Raw genomic sequence first — 23,384 nt, forward strand, 5'->3', positions numbered from 1 at the left:
TTGCAAAAGTAGGTTTTGCATATTATGCAAATTAGCACAAAATCTATATAGACGGAAGTGCATGGTCCAAATTGGAAAGTTGTTGGTATTGACCCAAGGAATCCATCAAAAAAAGAATTTTGAATGTAGGTCTTATGGTTTTTGAGTTATTGAGAAAATTGTGAAAAATGAATTTCCTTGTTTATAGCGCCACCACTTGACCAATCGGTGCCATTTTTGTTGTCCACCGAGATGCACTGATCCTACATCTACCTACCAAGTTTCATTTCTCTATGACTTACGGTTTAGGCTGCACAACTGTTTTTTCAGGAGAAAAAGAATAATAATAATAATAATAATAATAATAATAATAATAAGAAAAATCTTAGCAAAAACAATAGGGTTCTACGCACCTTCGGTGCTTGAACCCTAAATATAATCTAACGAATTTCAAAATATAAATTAGAAATATTGAACTTCAATATTAAATTCAACTTCAACTACAAAAAACGCAAGGACCGATAGAACATAACGAACAGAAAAAAATAAATTTGAAATTGGAAAAAAAGTTCAAAATGCTAAAAGAAATAAAACCTAACGAATTTCAGAATATAAAATCTAAATATTGCACTGCAGCAGTACAAAAGCCTAAGTGCTTAAACAAACAAACCAAAAAACAGCCTATCACAAATCATTTTTTGAGCCCGACCCAGCTGAGGAAAAGGTGGGAAATCTTTTTTTTTCCGGCTGGGTCTTGGAAAACTTTGTGGTGAATTAAAGGGGCCGAGTTGCAATTTTTGTTTTACTTTAATCAGTTTTTAATCCGTCTTTTTAAAAACAAATATTCCAATATTGGCTGCCAATCAGTGCCCAATATTCTGAGCTCAAAAAACGCTATTCGGGCCAGCCCTACTAATCTAATATAATTTAACATGGTTTAAGAATATAAAATAATTTCTAAACAAACGAAATATTTAATATTGAGCTTATAGCCCAAGTTTTTTTTCAGTCATGGAAAATTGGAAAAAATTGGAAAAAAGCCCGAGTTCATGCAGCGCCTGAGTCAGGCTGACGTTCAAGCTCGGGTTCTGGCTCGCGTTCATGATTAATTTGTTTTTTTTAAAAACTAATATTGGAATATTCGCTACCAATTACTGCCAAATATCCGGAGCTCAAAAAATGCTATTCGGGCCAGCCCTAATAATTATGGAGATACAGAAAAAAATATTGTGATAAAACTTCCATCACTCCCTTATTCTCTCACTAATAAAAACAAACCTTTAAGTGTGACACAAAGTGATTTGATTTATATCGTGATACATATCGATATCGACTGATATGGAAAACTATATCGTGATAAGATTTTTTCCCATATCGCCCAGCTCTAAGATAACGTGTAAATCGCGTGGAGCGACTCCATCTCCGGTAAAAACACCACTAATCTTTCAGCTTCTGCAGAGCAGAGTCACACAGATCTCCATGCAGAGATCCGCGTTTTAATGCTGATGTTATTTCATGAGCTGATGGTGTGTTTAACTCGGCAGTGCACTAAAACACAGAACTGATACAGAACCCTAACTCATTGAGATCCGATCATCTGTTTAGTCTCACAGTGGGAAAGATATAGCTAGTGTTAAATCAGCAGCAGGTCAGAAAGGAACTCAATAATATAACGAAAATAAAACAATAAAATAAGTGAATCTATGAACCTAAAAGTCTGTGTAACGTTTCTTACAGCACTTTCTCATAAGTTTCTCACTTTAACTCATGAAGTCTCTCAGTACATCCTGAGAGCATCTCTACAGGACATAATTTAACTATTCAGATGTTTTATGACCTGATTTCTAGAGCAAAATTTAAATGTAAAATATGTATAGTCACACACCTACAATAATAATTATAATATACATTAAATCATATATAAATATATTACACGTTCAAACATTAACAATATTACTCAAGTGGTTATTAAACGTTTAATTTCGTATAAGTGTAGAGTTAATAATTCAAGGGAACTGATGAAAAAGCATTTACATTTACACCCTTTACATTTTAGTTGACTAAATTGACTGTAATTTTAGTAGACTATATTCTTATGACATTAAGTCGACTAAAACTAAAAACATTTCAGATGACTAAATTGTGACTAAAACTAAATGCTATTTTCGTCACAAGACTATGACTAAGACTAAATCAAAATTTGTTGTCAAAATTAACACTGGTGGCAAACCTGCAAATAGATAGCTTACAGTTGTTGTTACATTGTTTGGTTTTTAATGGTTTTAAAAGGTTTTATCATCAATTTATAGAAGTGTTTCATAAAATTGTTTGATGAAATGGTTTCATAAGTATTTTTATAGAGTGATTGAAAAGGCTTTTTTATTTGTTTATCTATTTGTTAACTGGAAAGAAAAATAAAATAATAATATGCAATATGTGGTTGCTACATTCATTCAGGCTTAAAAAATGACAATTTTTTAAGTAATCCAAAGTAATCAGATTATGTTACTCACTTGAAGTAATGCAACTGATTATGTTACAAATTACATTTTGAGTGATGTAATCAGTAATCTGTAAGGGATTACATTTTAAAAGTAACCTTCCCAACACTGCCCGCAAGACAGGTTTAAGCTTGACGAGAAATATCGTCTCACGTCTCATTTTAATCTCACGAGATCTCGTGCCTCGGGATCTTTTCACATCCCTAGTTTTAATTATAAAAGATGTTTTTGTTTCTTTAAAATAAAATAGAAAAAAAACGCAAATGGATGGATGTCGGACAATGCAGCGTCTATTGATGTCTGAAATGCAAGAAATGCTGATTTGATGCCTTGGCTGGCCACATTATCTTACTTAGAAGGAAGTGCAGGAAAGTTTGTATCCAAATTAAAATAATAAAATATGTCCTGACTTGGTGTCAGGACAAAAACACTGGTAACATTAGCCAGCAAAGTAAAATTAACTACTTAGTTAAAAAAGCACTGGTAACATTGACTAGCTAGATAACATTAGCTACTTGGTTAAAAAAAGCACTGTGAACATTGGATAGCCACGAACGCTACTGGCCAGCGGCGCTCGCTAGCGGCATCTGCCATTCAGAAACGGATACATGCCGCTTAGCAAAGACACTTATCATGGCATGTATCTGTTTCTGAATGGCAGATGCCGCTAGCGAGCGCCGCTGGCCAGTAGCGTTCGTGGCCAGTGCCACTCCTGAAAGGCAGGTGCCAGTAGGTGTCACTTCCTGTTGCCAGTTGCCGTTTGAGGATCAAACCCCCTCTCCATTGGATAGCTAGATGATGTTTGCTACTGGTAAAAAAAAAATCGCTGGTTACATTAGATAGCTAGCGAACATCAGCTACTTTGGTCTCTTATTATGGGCCAGTTCTGCCTATTAAACAGTTCTCTTTTTCTCTCTGCCAGTCGCATTAAGGAAACACATCAGCTCCGATCTAACATGCACTCTTAAACATTAATCCCACATAAAAAAAATCACATTATAAAACATTTTACTATTTACTACTACTGTATAGAGGGGTACATTAATTTTGAAGGTAACATAAGGTTCTAGCCACCTTTAGCTAACCTAACCAATGCTATCTAAATAACTAAGCAGGTAGGCAATTTCAAACAATAATATACTATTAGCAGCCTGAATGTCTTAAACACATTACATTTGTGATGAGTTGTTGTTATATAGACTAAATGGTAGGATAATGAACAAGCTGTCTGTAATGGTTAATCCTTTTCTTTATAATTAACTTTAGCTGTTAGGTGTGGTATTGGTAACAACACTGGGTCATTTTACAAGCTAATGGGCTCCTTGCACTCACGGCTCTGACACATTTCCGTTTTCAAATAATGCGGCTCGGACGTTTCCGGTTGTTTTGTTTACATTCGCCTGTATAGGCAAAACATACTTTTTTTTTTACTGGCGAGAGGTCAAAATGGTCAGAAGTTAAACCAGAAATGTCAGTTTGGAGACGACTGGAAAAGCATGCAGTGCCACTGCTTTTTAAATGGAATTATTAACGTTACAGCACCCAGGTTCCAAGTGTTTGGGAGAGGAGATCAGCTAAACGTACTTGGCTGAATGATCCACCAGCTAGCATTTTTATTATTATAGCTAGATATTATTATTCTTATTATTATTATTGATATTATTATTATTATTATAGCTAGATATTATTATTATTATTATTATTATTATTATTATTATTATTATTATTATTATTGATATTATTATTATAGCTAGATATTATTATTATAGCTAGCATTTGTCTAATTATTTTTATGATGATTATTATAGTTAGCTTTATTATTATTACTAGCATTTTATTAGACTTCCATTTGATAACAGGAGAAACTAACAACTATCAGTAATGCACCTAGCAAGCTAGTTAGCTATACTAGCTAATGCTGAGCTGTGTGGGCTAACGTAAAATATAAGAAAAAATCTTGGTAGTGTGTAGGTATGATATAGTTTATAGGTATATAGTTAAAAGTCTTTCTCTAGCTTTCTAGTGGAAGGCTTTACTGGTCTCCTTGACGTTGAGGTAAATTTTTAGAAGCTCTTGTAAACACCAGCTGAAAATACTGCCATAACGAGTGTATTGGAAAAGCCAAACAGGAAACGCTGGAGCAGCACTGATGAAAAGTAGTTGTGCAAAGAGCGCATTTTGCTAATGCTAATGCTCCTGCCATAGTGCTGGAAAAATCTGTAAATCTAAGCTTACTGTAAATAAACAGAAGCGCTTTACACCCAAATAAACAGTTTTCAGGGGAGAAATCTGTGTAGATTAACATCCAGCGCTCGCTTTGATTTGGAAATAAAAAGAGAGAGAGAGAGAAACTTCTTCATACCTTCTGTAGTTCAGCTGATCCTGCTCTTCCCCCGGCGCTCCAGCTACGGACCCCGGAAGCTCAGCCTCATCCGGGTTATGTAGAGCCCCGCCCCCTCCTCCGCTATATGACATTATACCCCATCACCGCTAGAGGGAGCCCGCGAGGGAGTCCTCAATGCATGGAGCTGAATGGAGCTAAACAGCTAAAACTCTCATTTAAAACACTGTATAACTACTTCTCTGGGGTATTCCTTTAATTTTACAAAGTAGAACAAAGTATTTCACTAAAATAGGACAGAAAATGTGCCCCTATATTTCCATTTTCTAAAACTAATGTTTTGTATTCAGTAGATTTACTAGCATTACTGCTACTGATGATGGAGCTACACACAGAGCTCATTTAAAAGGGATTAAAACTGCAGTTTAAAAGCTTTAATACTTATCTCTGCGGTGATGAAACAGTTATAGTTGTTCTGTTTTGAGGAAATTAGTAATAATTTTATTCTATAAAGTATCAAACATTTATAAATTATTATTTTGCTAAGAATAATAATTTTTAAATGTTTGATACTTTTTAACAAATAGTACTAATTACTATGGAAAGGTCAGATTCCGGCAGAAACCTTTGTTAATCTAAATTTCATTTAAAATATTATGGTTTTTTCTTTACATTTACCTTCTTGATGTCCTACAGATTCTTGAAAAGGAGATCATACTGCAGCAGATCTTGTTTGTTGCTCACCTTGTCTAAAGTCTTATTATTTATGTATTCTGAAAGATTTACATAAATTGAGGTCATTCACAGCTCCTCCCTGTAAAATCACTCTCTGACATCACAATGGACCATCCTGATTTCTGTATAGAAGGGTATTTCACACTGGTAAAACAATTTCAAACTTTATATGCAAATATAAACTAATTAATTGTAAAATAAAGAAGGATTTGTTTAAGAGTTTATTTGTTAATAGGGTGGTAAAAACAAGTTGGGGCATCACTTGAAGTTTACCATCAACAGTGAGGACCAAGTCCATCTGTTACGACTTTATTACATACAGTGTTAAAAAGGTTTTATCAATTTGGTGCAAGTTTTTAACAGTATTAACTTGCATGGTAAATTTTGTCAGTACAAAATAGTTTGAATATCCATGGTGACCATCACAAAGTGAAGCATTGATTATTTAATACAAGGAGTACGTGCTTCTCTTTGGGGTGGTCAAAATGGTACTATTGATAAATTTAGTGAAAGTTCACCTTATTCAGTTCATTTTCAGTAATCAAATTTTATTATTAAAATTTAAATTAAATATGGACTACATTATTTCCAATAGAACTAAGCATATTAAGAATCACTTGTTAACATAGGGTTTCTTGGTGTAAAACACTCTTACATACTGAAATAATCCTGAAGATTTCTTAGTTCTAATGGATCTTTGCATTGAAAAAAAAAGTGTTGAAAAGAAATGCCAACATTGCTACTTTAACAATAGTGCTGACCTTTAAGTAAAATTTGCTATTTGCTAAAAAGTGCTATTTGTAGGGGAGTTTTACGTAACTCAGGCAACCAGATGTGTTTGTCTTATATTTCTACACAGAACCTGATATAATCTGGCAACAGTAGTCTCCAACATCAGTAACTTCTTCCTTTAATATGTACAAAAAAATGTGTAAAAGTTGGCTAATGTTTTGTAGCAGAATGAAAATGCTTGCTGAATGTATTTTGGAAAAGTTAAAAAAGTTTTTATCATTCAATAAAAAATAAACTCTTAAACAAATCCATTTTATTTTACAAATAATTAGTTTAAAACTGATATTTGCATATGAATTTCAAATGCTTTTACAAGTGTGAAGTACCCTTCTATATAGAAATCAGGATGGTCCATTGTGATGTCAGAGAGTGATTTTACAGGGAGGAGCTGTGAATGACCTCAATTTATGGAAAGCTTTCAGAATACATAAATAGTAGGACTTTAGACAAGGTGAGCAACGAACAAGATCTGCTGCAGTACGATCTCCTTTTCAAGAATCTGCAGGACATCAAGAAGGTAAATACAAAGAAAAATTAACCATAGTATTTTAAATGAAATTTAGATAAAAAAAAGTTTCTACTAAAATCAATGTCACAATCGGTGCTCTAACAACGGCACTGATCTTTCCGTAGTAATTAGTAAATGCTGTTTGTTGGAATTGTACAGGAGCAATCAGAGAATCTCTATAGAGGAAAAAACTCATTTCAGAATCTGCTCTGAATCTCAAGCCACTTGACAGAGTCTGGAATGTATAAAAACGTATAAACAATTATTTTTAGCAAAAAAATTAAAATTGCACTAATTTCCTCAGAACAAGTATAACTGTTTCATGAATGCAGAGATAATTATTAAAGCTTATAAACTGCAGTTTTAATCATCTTAAACATGTTCTGTGTGTAACTCCAGCATCAGCAGGAGTAATGCTAGTAAATCTACTGAATAAAAAACAATAGTTTTAGAAAATGGAAATAAACGGTTTTGTTTTCTTTCCTATTTTAGTGAAATACTTTGTTCTACATTGAAAAATTAAAGGAAACCCCCAGAGAAGTAGTTCTACAGTGTTTTAAATGAGAGTTTTAGCTGTTTAGCTCCATTCAGCTCCATGCATTGAGGACTCCCTCGCGGGCTCCCTCTAGCGGTGTTGGGGTATAATGGTATATAGCGGGGGAGGGGGCGGGGCTACGGTGGCCGAGAAAGCCCAACGCAGTGCAAATTGAAAAGCGCTGCAAAAGCACAAAACACATCCATCAAAATTACAACACAGGCGCAGCAAATAGAAAAACGCGCTGCAACTAGAAAAACGCGCTGCAAATAGAACCACAACACAACGGAAGTGAGTCACAACACAACGGAATTTTCCCGGGGGACCTTAAAAGATACTGTACCAGCTAAGCTGCGTCTTCAGTAACGTCTCGGACTTCACTATGTGTACAAAGGACAATAAGTGGCAAACAAGGCGTTTTGTGAAGCAGAACTTTTAATAATATGCACACAACCGTGGTAATCACAGGTAATAAACATAACTTACTTTTCAGAAGCTTGTTTGCCACTTATTGTCCTTTGTATACAGCTGGTACAGCATCTTTTAAGGTCCCCCGGGAAAATTCCGTTGTGTTGTGACTCACTTCCGTTGTGTTGTGGTTCTATTTGCTGCGCGTTTTTCTTTTTGCAGCGCGTTTTTCTATTTGCTGTGCCTGTGTTGTAATTTTGATGGATGTGTTTTGTGCTTTTGCAGCGCTTTTCAATTTGCACTGCACTGGGCTTTCTCGGCCACCGTACGGGGCTCTACATAACGAGGATAACGGAGCCTCACACTCCTGCCCTCCCTCCCCCACATCACTAATCCACATCTGAGATACATCTGAACTAAATCTAAGATACATCTGAACTAATTCTGAGATAAACCAGTTCTGTGGAAATTCCTTATTAAGTTTGTGTAATATGTCTCTATTTCTCAGTTACTCTAGTGTAGTTTAGTTTAGTTTCAAAATGTCCTTCTTCTAAATTGAACAGCAAGTTCACCACAACAGTTGCTGGAAAGTCATGTGACTTTCCCGATTGTAAAATATTAAATGTAAGAACTGAAGATTCAGTGATTTTAGTGATTATAGCGAGGGGACGTTCAGGTAAGAAGTGTAATTTCACTAAGTAACGTTAATTGGCTTACTTATTTAACAGATAGTAATAGTAAACATAACTGTAAGCTAATTAAAATATCTTTAGCCCCACTGTTTTTAAGAAATCCTAGTTAAACCATTACTGTGGAATACAGTCTCCAGCTGCTCCTTAGCTGATACTTTAATAATAATAATATTATTAATAATAATAATAATAAAAATAATAATTTGCCATCAAACTGCCGGCGCTCAGAGGAAGCTCCCTTCAGGTGGGTAGATGGCGCTCTCTCCCCACAACACTAAATCGTGATATCTGCGACACGAGTCGCTGCGCTTTCATCTGAGTGCGCTGTGATGCTACTCGGCTATGCTACAAAGAGGAAGCATGTGTTAGTCTTCACCCTCCTGGTGTGTTGGGGCATCACTAGTGAAAGGGCTGAGTAACTGGCTTTGTAAATTGTGGAAAAAATAATTTCTAATTTCTGAAAATTATAAGTAAAATAGTAAAAATAAAACTCACCTCTATCACATTCTGTACTAAATACATATGTTTAGGACCCTGTACGTTTTATTCTCTGTACATTTTCCTCCTGAACATCACTGGATCCTCTCAATTACAAGATCATTTAAGTGTCGTAATTAGAATAATGCTAAAGTTTAGCTAATGCTACAGCACACTGAACTGACCTCACAGCACAGCAGTACAGAATGTGAGGGGACTATCAGAGATATGACACTGGCTGTAGAGCTCCGATCAGATCACGATTCGGATTCTTCTTCTTCTTCACAGAGGATCATTCAAAGTACCTAAATATCTCACAGACTTTCTGCTCACAGACTTTGACACTTGGCTGTGATACAGTGATTCAAACCAATGCATGTCGTTTTTTTGACACATGCCTCAAAGCTTCAGATTAAAGGGTATCATCACTATTTCTTTCTCTCTTCAGCTTCCAGTGAGACCACAACAGAATCAAGACTGTCTGAACAGTGGGTAGTCCTTATAAAGGTACTAAACAGGTGTCAGGTGCCTTAATATTGCAAGTGGCAAAAGGTGGCCTCCCTCTAGTGGCTGGAGGACCACCAGCGCCCCCCGCCACTTACACTTTGGTATTAAAGTACAGAAGCCTTTATGGTAATATGAAGATGTCCCAGAAGTTTTGTTAATACAGTGTAACTGACTTCGGCAGTTCTCTTCAGTAAACTGACCTGCTTTTATTTGAATATTCAATGGCATTTCTCTTTGTGTTTTCCAGAAATGAAAATATTCTCCTGAAATTCATCACCAACAACCAGGATATTTAACAAAGAGCAATGTTAAACTGCTGAAAGAGGTGAAGCACAAGCCGTCCAGAAGAATCTCCAGAACACACAGAAATTGTTTGATACATTTAACAGACAAATGAAGCCAAGTCCCGACATGGAGAAACATCAGAACTCTGTCAAGAGTTTTACTAAACAGAGTACTCTCACAAAACACCAGCGCATTCACACAGGAGAGAAACCACATCACTGCTCAGACTGTGGGAAGAGTTTTACTAAACAAAGTGATCTCAAAATACATCAGCGCATTCACACAGGAGAGAAACCGTATCACTGTTCAGACTGTGGGAAGAGTTTTACTAGACAGAGTAATCTCAAAATACACCAGCGCATTCACACAGGAAAGAAACCGTATCACTGCTCAGACTGTGGAAACAGTTTTACTGCACCGAGTCATCTCAAACTGCATCAGCGCATTCACTCAGGAGAGAAACCGTATCACTGCTCAGACTGTGGGAACAGTTTTAATTGACAGAGTCATCTCCAACGACACCAGCGCATTCACACAGGAGAGAAACCGTATTACTGTTCAGACTGTGAGAAGAGTTTTACTCAACAGAGTGATCTTAAAAAACACCAGCGCATTCACACAGGCGAGAAAACGTATTACTGCTTAGACTGTGGGAAGGGTTTTATTACACTGAGTCATCTCAAACAGCATCAGCGCATTCACACAGGAGAGAAACCATATCACTGCTCAGACTGTGAGAAGAGTTTTAATATACAGAGTAATTTAAAAAAACACCAGCGCATTCACACAGGAGAGAAACCGTATCACTGCTCAGAGTGTGGGAAGAGTTTTAATCGACGGAGTCATCTCCAACGACACCAGCGCATTCACACAGGAGAGAAAATTATTTCAAATTTGTTCGAAGGCAATTAAAAGTGCAAATCATAAGAGAGGCCAACAAAATCCTTTCCAGAGGTTAAATAAAACGCTCCAGCCGTAGTTCCCATACTGAAATAAACCCATTCCAGGTTTGTGTAGCGCAGTAAGGTTGCAGGCTCATTCATTCCCTCTGCTGGTGTTCTTGTTTGTCTATGGTTCAGTCGCTCTGATTAAAAATTTGTTACCTTAGAGTGATATAGATAGGTATTTGGTTGTTGTATTACTCACGTTTTATACTCTCTTTCTTATTATATATCGTATGTTGCTTAAGGTTTTTTAAATCTACAAAAAAACTAAAAATATCCAATCCATTTAGTTCGTTGATTGTTTTTATCCAGTAGTAAATATTATCTTTGTATTGCTTTATATTTACTCATCTGTGTGTTTTAATAAAAGGCTTTTATATTGCAGATCTGCATCTCATTGTGTTTTCTCAACATATGTTTGACATGAAACCTATAGGCCTAAGTCGCCCAACAGAGAAATCCAGTGTGAAATAGATTTTTTTAATTGTTCAGTCTCAAAAGGGTTACCTCTAATGGTAGAGTAGCATGTGTGTTGAACTTGTATTCATATTAGGGTTGCCATCCGTCCCTTGAAATACAGAACCTTCTTTTATTTGGCAACTAAATATCGCGTCCCGTACTGAACCAATAAGGCGATTTGTTCCATATTCCCAGAAATGTCCAATCCACATGTCTGTCACACACACACACATCAACTCTAAATCCCTCCTCCCTCCGCCCCGCTCCTCTGTGCTGCTGCAGCGGTTACCTACAAACACACCCCTTATTTGATTGATTGTTAATTTTTCATACAGTAGTATAAGCCAATTCTTATATATATATATATATATATATATATATATGTATATATATATATATATATATATATATATATATATATATATATATGTGATGTATACATATATATAGATGTATATGTATATAATTAATTTTATATTTACTTATTCGGAGATCACTGGACACTGTATTTCTCACAATTTTTTTTTCATTTTAACACAAAATACGCAGAAATCTGTAAACAAAAATGTCATCTAAGAATTTTTTTCTCAGTTTAAAAATGTGTTTGTACAGATTTTTGTGTATTTTGTGTCAAAATAGTTATATTTCTGAGGAATACAGTGTCCAGTGATCATTACATAAAATATAAAAAGTGGGGTTTAATTATTTGGATGACCTAACTTCCTTTCAACTCATAAGAAAGGCACCATGTTCAGTAAAGTAAAAATGACCCAATGGCTAAAAGAGTGTCCGTATAGTTATGCACAAAGAAAGTTACATCCTCAATTTATTTAGTTTAGGTTTTAAATGTTTGTTGTAGCACACAACAACTCATATTGAATTAACTAAACTTCATTAGAGAAAGTGTTTATTTTTATTTATGACGTTTTACTGACTTTCATTATTGGTAGCTAGCTAGCCAAATGTAGCATTTGCTGTTTTTCTGACCATTATTATTGGTAGGTAGCCAAGCTAAATATCCAAACACAGCATTTGCTGTTTTAATAACTATTATTGGTAGCTATCCTAGCTAAATATACAAACAAAGCATTTCCTGTTTTACTGACTTTTATTATGGGTAGCTAGCTAAATGTCCTAACCACAGAGAAAGAATTTCCTCTTTTACTGACTTTTATTATTGGTAGCTATCCTAGCTAAATGTACGAATGTAGCAGTTGCTGTTATTCTGATCATTATTATTGGTAGTTAGCCTAGCTAAATGTACAAACAAAGCATTTGCTTTTTTACTGATCAATGTAAAAGTTTTTCATGTCTTGTTTTATTTTATTTCTTGCATATTTGTTTTCTGAGATGTAATTTGTTTTTTTGCCCGTGTAATTTTTTTTATTTTATTGGTAGTTTTGTAATGTAAATAATGTAATTATTTTTCGTGATTTTTTTTTGTTTTCTGACATTTGTTTTGCACTTCTTGGTCCAACTTTCAGAGGAGGATCAACAAGAGTATCCTACCCAGGAAGTCTTTTAGGAATATTGGAGTGAGATCACTGTGGCCACGCCCATATCGCACATATTTTTTTTTATTTTTATTACTTTATTAAGTAATTATTTTATTCATTTATTTATTGAGTGTTTAATAAACTGGGTAGAAAGAATACAACTTCATAAAATCCTGAACCTTACATGACAGTAGAGAATACATTATCACGACATAAGTAAATAAAAAACAAATAAATAACGAGTCTGAAATTTATAAATTTGTATATACAATTTCCAGTATAAAAAGTATCAAACATTTATAAACTAAACTGAAACTACATATATAACGCATGTTCTTATACTTATAAATGTTTGATACTTTCTATGCCGACAATATTCATTTCTTAACACAGAATAACAATAACTGCTTCAGCACTGCAAAGATATTTATTATATAATTTAATTATTAAATTAAGATTTTAAACTGCAGTTTTAACCCTTTTAAATGAGCTCTGTGTGTAACTCCAGCATCAGTAGCAGTAATGCTAGTAAATTTACTGAATAAAAAACATTTATTTTAGAAAATGGAAATATAGAGAGGTACGTTTTCTTTCCTATTTTAGTGAAATACTTTGTTCTACTTTGTAAAATTAAAGGAATACCCCAGAGAAGTAGTTATACAGTGTTTTAAATGAGAGTTTTAGCTGTTTAGCTCCATTCAGCTCCATGCATTGAGGACTCCCTCGCGCGCTCCCTCTAGCGGTGATGGCGTATAATGAGATATAGCGGGGGAGGGGGCGGGGCTCTACATAACCCGGATGAGGCTGAGCTTCCGGAGTTTGTAGCGCCGGAGTAAGAGCCGGATCAGCTGAACCTCAGAAGGTACGGAGAAGTTTCTCTCTCTCTATCTCTCTCTCTCTCTCTCTTGAACACGCTGTTCTACATTCACTCCTACACCAACACCACCTGCAGCACCTTCAGCATGTGCAGCATTTACACCACCAGCACTGGATCTCAGGAGGGGGGTTTGAGTAGGGGGTCGTGGAGCTGGGGATGAGGGGCTTTACAGATCATACACAGGATAACGGAGCCTCACACTCCTGCCCTCCCTCCCCCACATCACTAACACACACCTGAGATAAACCTGAACTAAATCTGAGATAAATCTGAACTAAATCTGAGATAAATGTGGGTTAAATATGATCTGGATCAGTCATTAAATCAGGGTCTCCAAACGCACAGTGGTCCAGTCTCAGCATGGATCTACTTCTGGGTTCAGACTGATAGCGGATCAGAACCAGGACAGATCCTCCAGTTCTTGAGTTCTTCAGTCTGAATGTGGATCAGATCCGCTGAGCTCTTTACTCCTTATTCTGCGTGGTGATTAGGGGGCGTGTGTTCGAATGTCTGGTGCAGCAGCATCTCCGTGACTTTCCCGTCAAAAATAAAAGCCTGCCTGTTAAATATTACATTTAAAAAGAAATAATTCGTTTTAGAAATTATTGTAGTGAGGTAAGGGTCAGGTAAGACTCCGTTAAGTGGAATTTCACTTTGCCACTATTGTTTTTATAATAATTATTAGCTTAATGATTTAACAGAAAACTCACTATTTTACTGTAATAATAAACATAATTAAAAAATCATGTTTAAATGTTCACAGTATCTTTAGCTAAACTGTTTTATTAAACAGCCCCTTAACTGATACATGTAATAATAATAATAATAATAATTATTATTATTATTATTATTATTATAATAACACGACACACGAGACTTGAAATTGTGAATGAAGATACATCAAAATCATATATTTTATCAGAATGGAAAAACTGGGAATAAACAGAATATAATAATCTGTTATTTGGCTATAATATTTACTACTGAAGCAAGTGAAGCACAGTAATAAAGTTCTACTGTAACTATATTAATATAATCTAATTAGCCATATGTTTAATGCATTTAATGGATAATAATGTCTGAACTTGTCTTCTAAGAATTAATTAAAGTATAACTTAACTATTTTACAGCGTTTATTACTGTTGTAAGTGTAACAGAGTAATAAAATACCTTTGTTTTAGATGAACTTTATAAAATGAGGCACTTTAATGCTGTTAAATGAAGTTTTGGCGGCCCCTGCTGTTTAGTGGTGAACTGCAGTTACGCTACGTTTGGTCTTTCTGAGCCACCGTACCTCAGCAGCGGTCTGTGTGTTTCTGTGCTGCGGGTAGGTGCTGAGCTCCGTGTTTTATGAATAAATAGTGGTTAAAAACATGTTTAAAGTTAAAAATACTGCTATTAATTCGAGTATAAGACAGATTAAAAAGTGTTTTGTAGAGAATTCACTGATTTAGGTAATAGTTAAGAGTTTATGAGCTTATTTCTCTCTTCTCTGTTAGAAGTTAAGTGAGACTAACACGAGGCTCAGTTTTCCCTCCACTGTCTGTACCAGCAGAATACAGTGTTGCCAACTCCTCAGTAAGGAAAGTAGCTATTGGCTGTCCTAAAAGTCGCTATAAGTCGCTAAATGACGCCATCGCCTAATTTGCATAATACATGTTTTTGAAGCTGTAAAGGATTAGGGTTGTGGGAGAGAAAAAAGTGTGTAAAAAACACCATAAATGTGTTAGAAATGTTACATATGAAAAACTTCTGTTGCTTTTTAAATAGGTCACTTTTTTTACAATAACTTCATTTTTACGTGAATTGCATAAATTAGTTTTTTGCCATGTTCTTAAATGTTATTATAAGGGCAGCAGTTAGTCGGAACTGTTATTCTACATTTTTTTTTAGTTTATTTATTTATTTGCGTTTTCTTAAGTTTTCTTTATTTTTAAACCTATCATAGACAAATTATTCAATGGTTCAATAGATATTTAGCTTTTTATAAAGAGGCAGACACTGTGGAGGAGGTGAGTGACAGGCTGTGTGGTGAATGAGGTGAGTGAATGACTGAGACTGTGTGAGTTAAATTAAGGGATTTCTGTTCGTGTCACTCTGAAGACAGTTATATTTATACTTCTGCTCTGTAAATAAAGAGCGGGGTCACTCAGCGGCGGCTGTGGGCACGCGCTGTTTATTTACAGTGTGTTGGTGGAGCGGTGTGTGTGCTCTGACAGTCAGACTGCACTGTGAGTGGTGTGGGCGGGGCTAACGGCAGCGCCCGCTGCAGCGCGAGGACAGTAACTGAAGAGCGCGTGTTCATCTCAGAGAAATCTTACATCTTACAAAAAAAGTCGCTTTATATAACGACAAAGTCGCTAAGTTGGCAACTGAATATCAGCTAATCCTATTATTATTATTATTAGAGAGATTTTTGCTTATTCATTTAGCAGTATATCAGATAGTCCTATTATTTTTTTTACTAATTATAATTATTTTGATTTATTTATTCAGCTCTGTCTTAACTGCAGCTGCCACTCAGGTAAAAAGAAAAAAAAGTACATGTTGTTTTCCAGTTATCACATTGTGTTTAAGTGTTCCTTTAATTTTTTTTGCATATATATAATCACTATTTATAATGGTATTATTTGCCATCCAGATGCACTTGAACTCCATATAAGAAATTTAGGTGAAATCAAAATAAAGGTAAATATAGTTTTGAACCGTTTGTAGTTAATTTTTAGTAGGTAAAAAATATTTTGTTTTAGGTAATATCGCCCATCTCTATGTGAAATGCTGAAAAACACTTCATGGGTTTAAATAGTCATATCGCTTTTCAAATCTATAGTCTTTTATTTACTAAATGTGTAGCTACATTTCCAAGTCAACCAATAAGAAGTTATGATATTTAAGGTGGAATTGAAAATTCAGGGAAAATGTTAATTCATTAGCTAGGCTGAGCTAACGTAAAAAGACAAAAAAACATGATACATATTGTTCAGAAACTAATTAACATTTAGTTAGAGTTAATGAAATTGTGGGTAACGTTAGCTTCTGTAAAACTGCAGCAGGTCTCGGAGCTTCTGCTGCTCTCTGGCTCCGGAGATGAAGTTGGGAAATTACAGATTAAGATATTTATAAGATAAAATGAGACACCTTTATTGTAAACAAAAAGGGAAGTCAATATAGTACAGTATTAATAGTATGGATTAGTGTATTTCAGTGTAAAGTGAGATACTAAAGTATTTGTCAAACATGGTATTCAGTAGTGGACAGCAGCAGAGTTTCTGCTACATATATTTTGCGGCTGCAGCCTGCTGACAGTCTACTGCAGAACGAGCTAAACTTCATATTATAATGTCTATGGATTTAGAATGAGACAAAAGTACAGAAGCTTTTATGGTAATATAAAGGTGTCCCAGTATTTCCCATATATATATATATATGTGACCTCTCATACTCCGTCCCGCCCCAAGGATGGACACCACATGGTTTGAATGATGGGTATTTTTATTCTGCAACGAGTTCAGCATTCACATAACACATCAGATCAGTTTCTGGTCAGCTTAGCCAGCCCACAGCAGGGATATCTCAGACTGCTCGGTTTTTTTTGTATGTACAGTTTTGACATTTTTCTTGCCCATGGTACATAAAAATAGAAAAAAACAGTGATCGTATAGTAAATATTAATTAAGCAGCTAAACATTTATAATGGTATCTATTTACGTAATTATATTATTGTTATAATTATTATGAAGTATTATATTATAACGGTATTCTCATAATTAGTATACATTATATTAATCTAACTAAGTTAACTTTATCCTTACAAAATAATGACAGACAAAATAAAATAAAATAAAAACATTCTTATAAAATTATACTACAGTTGCACAAATCACATCATCCATTTTGTAGTTTTTCACAGTAGAAACATTGAAAAAAGAGATACAATACTGCCACCTTTTGGACACCAGATATAACACACCTAGCAAAGCTAGGCTCATGGCTAAAGCACATTTTTTTAATTCCTCAAATATTTAACTTATTAATATAACCAAAGGAATAACACGAATTATATATTTAACCCCACCTGCAACGAGTTCAGCATTCACATAACACATCAGATCAGTTTCTGGTCAGCTTAGCCAGCCTAAACAGAGTTAGCTATTGTTAGCAACAGAGACATGTGGCCTGTTAGCTAAATCAGCTAGCTTAATTAGCTAGCTAATTGGCACACAAAAATGACTTAATCCATGTAACTAACACATGCACATTCATTATATAGTCGTTTAGAGCTGTTAAGTATTAAAATATACTAGCACTGAGTACTTATTTTATTATTTTAGTGATTTTTACTGGAGCTCTGTAGAGAGCCAACTCACCCACAGCAGGGATATCTCAGACTGATGGGGGTCTCCCAGCATGCACTCATTTTATACTAAAAACTGGCAGCCTTTGACCAGCAGGTGGTGCTGAACTCATTTGCAGTAATTTATATATTATTAACTATTTATATATACTTTTAACACTGTTACATATATATATATATATCTTAATTTCAGTTACTTAACAAGCTTTTATTTTAATACACTAAATTATTTCTTCTTTTTTTTTCTTTTCAGAAATGAAAATATTATAGGATTTCTACTGAAATCTATGAAAGAGGTGAAGCACAAGCCATCCTGAAGAATCTCCAGAACACACAGAAATTGTTTGATACATTTAACAGACAGAGGAAAGTCCCGACATGGAGGAACATCAGCACTCTGTCAATAGTTTTACTAAACAGAGTGATCTCAAAAAACACCAGCGCATTCACACAGGAGAGAAACCGTATCACTGCTCAGACTGTGGAAAGAGTTTTAATCATCAGAGTAATCTCAATAAACACCAGCGCATTCACACAGGAGTGAAACCGTATCACTGCTCAGACTGTGGGAAGAGTTTTACTGAACAGAGTACTCTCAAAAAACACCAGCGCATTCACACAGGAGAGAAACCGTATCACTGCTCAGACTGTGGGAAGAGTTTTAATCAACATAATACTCTCAAAATGCACCAGCGCATTCACACAGGAGAGAAACCGTATCACTGCTCAGACTGTGGGAAGAGGTTTACTCTCGAGAGTACTCTCAAAAAACACCAGCGCATTCACACAGGAGAGAAACTGTATCACTGCTCAGACTGTGGGAAGAGTTTTACTCTACAGAGTACTCTCAAAAAACACCAGCGCATTCACACAGGAGAGAAACTGTATCACTGCTCAGACTGTGGGAAGAGTTTTACTCTACAGAGTACTCTCAAAAAACACCAGCGCATTCACACAGGAGAGAAACTGTATCACTGCTCAGACTGTGGGAAGAGTTTTACTCTACAGAGTGATCTCAAAAAACACCAGCGCATTCACACAGGAGAGAAACCGTTTCACTGCTCAGACTGTGGGAAGAGTTTTAATCGACAGAGTACTCTCAAAATACATCAGCGCATTCACACAGGAGAGAAACCGTATCACTGCTCAGATTGTGGGAAGAGTTTTACTGAACAGAGTAGTCTCAAAATCCACCAGCGCATTCACACAGGAGAGAAACCATATTACTGTTCAGACTGTGGGAAGAGTTTTACTCATCAGAGTAATCTCAAAAAACACCAGTGCATTCACACAAGATAGAAACTGTATCAGTGCTCAGACTTTGGGAAGTGTTTTACTCAACAGTGTAATCTCAAACTGCACCAGTGCATTTACCAATGCCTTTTTATTGGTTCAGAAAAAAATATTCTTATCCAGGGATGATATTTATAGAATTCCACGTTATGTTTTCATGTATGTTTAAATACCTACATTTGTTCATGCCCTCAGAGATCTCCACCACTTAGTTAAACATGTGTTGTAGTATAATACGTTTTAAACACAGTGTAGTGGACTAAACAGAGGTTTTCTGCATCGCTTGGACACACACACACACACACTACCCCCACTTTATGGTCTATAAGGAACTTCAACCCCCAGAACACTCTAAAAGCCTTGGAGTAATCTTTTTCAAACAGCCTTAAATTTCAAAATGACATTTCCTGACTATTTCTTCACTCAGCCTCGCTCAAGAGCCCTGAATGCAAGTTTAGGGTAAACATTTTTAAATTCTTTTGACATTCCTACAGACGCTGTCAGTCGTAAACCTGGATTTAGGACCGTTAATGTTTAAACATCTGGAACTGTGCACAATTGTGGTTTTGCCAACAGCACCATCACCAGGACAAGGACGGGACTGCCGGACTTGAGAGAGTGTTCAAGACTTAATGAATGCATTGGAAATTGTAAATTCACCAAATATCATACCAATTAAGGGGTTTGTGCTTAGTTATTTCTGCAATCACTTAGAAATAAGATTTATGAAGTTAGGAGAAATGTTCTAAGCTTGGAATTCCATTTTTATCATTGCAGACCACAAGTCAGTGGGCTGATAAGCGACTCTTTTTCACCAACCTCTCCCACGGTCGAAAATTCCGGCCAGCAGCTTTGTCTAAACATTCACTGCAGAGGGAATGTAATTTTTCACTAAGAATTACTTAAAATATAGATTGACTATATAAAAAAGGTGTTTTACAGATATTTACCAAATGCCACTTCTGGTATATGTGTTTGGATATGTCCTGATTAAATTTTCCTATTGAAGTCTGAATCAGCAAGGTTTAACTAGCATTTGATAATTTAGCTATATTTGGTTATTAGTAGTTTAACCATGTTGTATCTTTTACGTGATTTAATTGGGTTTAAATAATAACATGACTCTTGATCTCTTTTTGACAAGGTACCATCCATTGTTGTATTTCTAAGATTATCTTGTGATGGTAAGATTGTTGTTTCCTGAATTTATCCTCACAAACTGGTATGCTGAAGACCGTATTTTGATCCACTGTTTAATTGAGTTTTCTTTTGGTTTGGTCTATTAGTAAAATAAAAAAATCTTTCACTAGCAGAAGCATGGTGACCATGTGGGGGTGTTTTATGGCCCTTTGTGAACAGATCATCTTCCCTGCCAAAGTTTGAAATTGCTCCTAGACCAATTAAAACACAGACACTTGGGCCACAGAGCCAATCGTAGCTTAAGGTCCAAAGCAGGTTTAAGCTACAGACTCAGTCAGTTACGGGCAGAGAGTTTTGGAGTCAGTTGAGGAGAGGAGGGCAGATAGAGAGCAGTTGGAGAAGAGAGAGTAGGGAGCCCAGAGATGGAGGAAGGATAGACAGAGGAGTTTGGAGTTTAGTTTTTTTGACTAGTTTAGTTTAGTCAGCTTAGTTTAGCATTCTTAGTACAACTCATTTAACCTTTTTCAAGCATAATGGTATCAGTTATTCTAGTTTAAAATAACTAAGCTATTTTATGATCTACGGAGTTCTTCTGCTCGCCAAAATAGTTAATTCAGTAAACCAACTAGACCAACCGACGGATCACCGAAAGGGTACGCCAGCCGAGCCAGCTCAGGGGAAAGGTTCTCCCTGTGCAGAGATTAGAAGTGGGCGTCGACCAGGTGCGCCGCTGGCCCACAGAGCACTATCTTTACCCTGCGGATGGGTCCACGTGGGACCTGCTAGGGGTGCAAGATGCAAGCCGATCAAGAGGTTTGAACAGCGGACGGAACTGATGGGGACCCCCTTTGTGGACGTCAGGCAGTTTGGGTATTTCTTTCAAGAATTGGTGTTTCGGTTGGTCAAGTCTAGTTTGGTTATTGTCCTCTTTTCTTAGTATAGATCCGTTTTCAGTTGTTGGGCGAGAAGGATGAACTTTGTAGGTCCTAAAACATCTTAATTATCTACATATTTTGGTGTTCTCATTTGATTGTTTTGACCTCATTACATTTAGACCCTTATTTAGAAATCCTCACTTAATAGTTCTAGTAATTTTTATTCCTTTCATACCAGTATTATAACGTCTTTGTTCTTTTAGTTCTCATTTATCGTTCTACACTATGGTTTGATATCTAATGGCTACATTTATGACTTTTAATAAAATACTTTTATATTACAAAACCTGTAATTTCATTGTGTTTTCTGGATAACTTGGTTATGAGAATTCCTGTCACCTGTAGAAGCCACACCCTGAGATGACTCGTGTTATTAATTAATTTATTAATTAATCTAATTAAATTAATTTAATAACTGGCGCCCAATTAAAAATATTTCAACATCTCAATTAGCACCAGGTATTAAACCACTGAGCCTGCTACACAACCATTTTCTGATTATCCCCACTTAGTATCTGCAGGTGGCCATTAACAATTAATTAAATTAATAAGTAAACCCAACAAATCCCTGCTTTAATAAATTGTTATTTTGCTGATAATGAAGTATCCTGTCTCTCTATTCTTTATCTCTACTTCGGGCTTCCATCAAAAGAAAGTAAGGGGTAGTGCGAATTTTCCCAACACTAGCTAGCTAAAACATTCCACACTAAAATAAAGTAGTTAACATTAGCTAAACTAGCTAGCTAAAACATTCCACACCGAAATAAAGCATTTAGCATTAGCTAACCTAGCTAGCTGAAACATTCCACACTGAAATAAAGTAGTTAACATTAGCTAATGTAGCTAACTAAAACATTCCACACTCAAATAAAGTAGTTAACATTAACTAACCTAGCTAGCTAAAACATTCCACACTGAAATAAAGTAGTTAACATTAGCTAATGTAGCTAACTAAAACATTCCACACTAAAATAAAGTAGTTAACTTAAGCTAACCTAGCTAGCTAAAACATTCCACACGGAAATAAAGTATTTAGCATTAGCTAACCTAGCTAGCTGAAACATTCCACACTTAAATAAAGTAGTTAACATTAGCTCACCTAGCTAAAACATTCCACACTAAAATAAAGTAGTTAACATTAACTAACCTAGCTACCTAAAACATTCCACACTAAAACAAAGTAGTTAACATTTGCTAACCTAGCTAAAACATTCCACACTGAAATAAAGTAGTAGCTAATGTAGCTAGCTAAAACATTCCACACTAAAATAAAGTAGTTAACATTAACTAACCTAGCTACCTAAAACATTCCACACTAAAACAAAGTAGTTAACATTTGCTAACCTAGCTAGCTAAAACATTCCACACTAAAATAAAGTAGTTAACATTAGCTAACCTAACTAGCTAAAACATTCCACACTTAAATCAAGTAGTTAACATTAGTTAAACTAGCTAAATCTTTCCACTTTGAAATAAAGTAAACATTAGCTAACCTAGCTAGCTAAATCATTCCAAACTGAAATAAATTAGTTCACATTACCTAAAGTAGCTTGCTAAAACATTCCACACTGAAATAAAGTAGTAAACATTAGCTAACCTAGCTAGCTAAAACATTCCACACTTAAATAAAGTAGTTAATAGTAGTTAACATACCCAGATAGCAAAGGGAGGTTGAATCAACGTTGATTTCTGGGTTTTTTGGTCGGTTTTGGTTGAATGACCAAAAATCAACCATAAATCAACGTTATTAAAGGTTGAAATTATAAACGTTGTTTAACGTTGACAACACAACGTGGAATCAACGTTGTGATTGGTTATGATCTACAACGTAACCCGTAAGACCAAGGGCGTAGGAGCAGGTTTGATATTGGGGGGGACACATTTGCCAATATGAACCCAAGCCCACCCTATAGTTTCTTAGAACAACATTTGTGGAAATTACTTTTAATCACAAATAATAATAATAATATTATTATATTATATTATATTATTATTATTATATAATATTTTTTTTTTCTGTATTTTGTTTTTTAATAGTTAACAAGGTGATTTTACAACCTAAACATGTTACTTCACATTACATTTACTGTTGTAAGAAAAAATTATATATACAAATACATATGACA

General features: G+C 35.3%; 3 protein-coding genes and 1 pseudogene across 5 annotated transcripts in view; 2 read left to right on the top strand and 2 right to left on the bottom strand.

The window, feature by feature from the left end:
* LOC111196797 (zinc finger protein OZF-like) overlaps positions 1-4,878 on the bottom strand; it is a 180,569-nt gene extending 175,691 nt beyond the window's left edge. The window contains exon 1 of the mRNA XM_049477510.1: positions 4,843-4,878. The gene's annotated coding sequence lies outside the window, so the exon portion shown is untranslated. The remainder of the gene's footprint in view (positions 1-4,842) is intronic.
* Positions 1-21,544, top strand: part of LOC125801557 (zinc finger protein 420-like) — a 126,937-nt pseudogene extending 105,393 nt beyond the window's left edge.
* The window catches only part of LOC125801236 (zinc finger protein 271-like), a 356,087-nt gene that overhangs the window by 167,369 nt on the left and 165,334 nt on the right, over positions 1-23,384 (top strand). Inside the window, exon 1 of one of the 3 annotated variants that reach the window (XM_049477643.1) lies at positions 13,485-13,521. The exons of the other annotated variants lie outside the window; for them this stretch is intronic. The gene's annotated coding sequence lies outside the window, so the exon portion shown is untranslated. Of the gene's footprint in view, positions 1-13,484; positions 13,522-23,384 lie in introns of those variants that run through there. 3 annotated transcript variants of the gene reach the window in all.
* The window catches only part of LOC125801530 (gastrula zinc finger protein XlCGF49.1-like), a 207,174-nt gene that overhangs the window by 29,312 nt on the left and 154,478 nt on the right, over positions 1-23,384 (bottom strand). The gene's annotated exons all lie outside the window — the stretch shown is intronic.

Source organism: Astyanax mexicanus, chromosome 4 (assembly GCF_023375975.1).
Source record: "Astyanax mexicanus isolate ESR-SI-001 chromosome 4, AstMex3_surface, whole genome shotgun sequence".
NCBI classification, from domain to species: Eukaryota; Metazoa; Chordata; class Actinopteri; order Characiformes; family Acestrorhamphidae; genus Astyanax; species Astyanax mexicanus.